This window comes from Eschrichtius robustus, chromosome 5 (assembly GCF_028021215.1).
Source record: "Eschrichtius robustus isolate mEscRob2 chromosome 5, mEscRob2.pri, whole genome shotgun sequence".
Lineage (NCBI taxonomy): Eukaryota > Metazoa > Chordata > Mammalia > Artiodactyla > Eschrichtiidae > Eschrichtius > Eschrichtius robustus.
Window position 1 is genome coordinate 74,244,706 of NC_090828.1, and position 1,672 is coordinate 74,246,377.

A 1,672-nucleotide genomic window follows, 5' to 3' on the forward strand; every position below is an offset into this window, starting at 1 on the left:
GCAGGCAGATCCTGGGAGAAGACTCAGGTGGCAGCCCAGCTCTCAGGTGGCGGCACAGCTATAACAATACCTCCACCCACAATGCCCTAACCCCCAGTCACAGCCTATTTCACACCAGCCTTGCCTTAGATATGGGTCATACACAGAGAAAAGGACATGACCTTGGGCTGCTTCTGAGCAGAACCGCACATGTATACACAGGTGGCACATAGGTCCTCTGTGAACACACGGGCCTCACTTGCTTCAGCAATCACCTCCTTTGGACCAGGGCACACACTCAAGGGCAATGGAGCATGATTGAATCTGACCATGAGGGCTTCTAATCCAATAATTGGGGAGCAGATCCCACCCCTGACAGGACAGTGATAGCAACAGAGGAGAGGAAGCCCCACCTCACATCCTGCACAGGCTCTAGATACTACAACACAAACTACACTCCCTATCAAGGGGATAACAGCCAGCACACCCTGAGGAAAGCAGTGGCTGGCATTCATGCCAAAACCAGACCTCGCACCAAAAACATTGGCCGTGCAGTCTACACAGGTATGCTCCCACATAAGAAACACCCCTTCAAAACCACAATAGATAACTGTTTCTCCTAAAGTTTATAGAGACAGAGAAACTTAAGTGAAATGAAAAGGCAGAGGACCTACTCCAAATTAAAAGAACAAGAGAAATCTCCTAAAAGAAGAAATAATGAGATTCCTGTAATGGCTGCTTCCTGGAAGGCACTGTCATGTGGACCCTCTTAGCCTCAGCATCCTGAACTGATAGAATTAAACAAAAACCGCTCTCTTTGGAACCTTCAGCCTTTAAGAACCAGTCACCTCAAGATCTCAACATCATGATCTCAGTTTCAAAACAATTGTTCTGAGTCCTCTTTTCATTGCTTCTGGTGCTGCCTGTTGTTGAAGCAGTAGAGGCCGGAGATGCAATCACTCTCTTGTTAGGTGTGGTTCTCAGCATTACAGGCATTTGTGCTTGTTTGGGGGTGTATGCATGAAAGAGAAATGGACAGATGTGACTTTGAAGGGCCTCCTGAATCAAACCTTGCCTGAAAACCTTTGTGCTATTGAGAACTGAGTTTTGGTGTCTGAAAGTTCTCAAGAAACAGTAAATAGGGTAGCTTCATAGTCTTGGTTATTTCCCTATAAATAGGAACAAATTGATATATTATGTTAATTGGAAAACAAAACTTTTTTTCACAACAAATAATGCACTGAAAAATGCCATCTGTAATTTGCATTTGCTAGTTAGAAAGAACGTCAAAGAAGTGAGATGGCTGAACTTTGCATAAGTAATATTTCATAGTTTCAGAATTCTCAATAGGAAGAAGAAAACTCTTGCCCAGAATCCTAGGAAATTGCCACTGTTTAGTTATAATCACTGTCTCCTGCATCATTGAGGAGTCTTTTCTCCATATTTTTAATGCATTTTTGTTTTGTTATCTCCCAAGTTAATATTGTGCCTAGATATTAAATAGAGTTGGTCAAAAATTAAAACTTATCTCTTTGTGGGGGAAAAAGTTTAGAAAATGTATTCGACGTATCTAATGTTGAAATGGAGAAAAGATTTAATGTAAAAAAATACTTTATATTGACATTGAAATGGAGAAGAGATTTAATGTTTAACAAAAACCAAAAAATCTTTATATTAACTGCTAACATCTCCA

At 41.1% G+C, this 1,672-nt stretch overlaps 1 pseudogene; it reads left to right on the plus strand.

The window, feature by feature from the left end:
* The first annotated feature begins 718 nt into the window (after nucleotides 1–718).
* On the plus strand, nucleotides 719–1,024 carry LOC137764912 (small integral membrane protein 30-like; annotated as a pseudogene).
* Nucleotides 1,025–1,672: the final 648 nt, after the last annotated feature.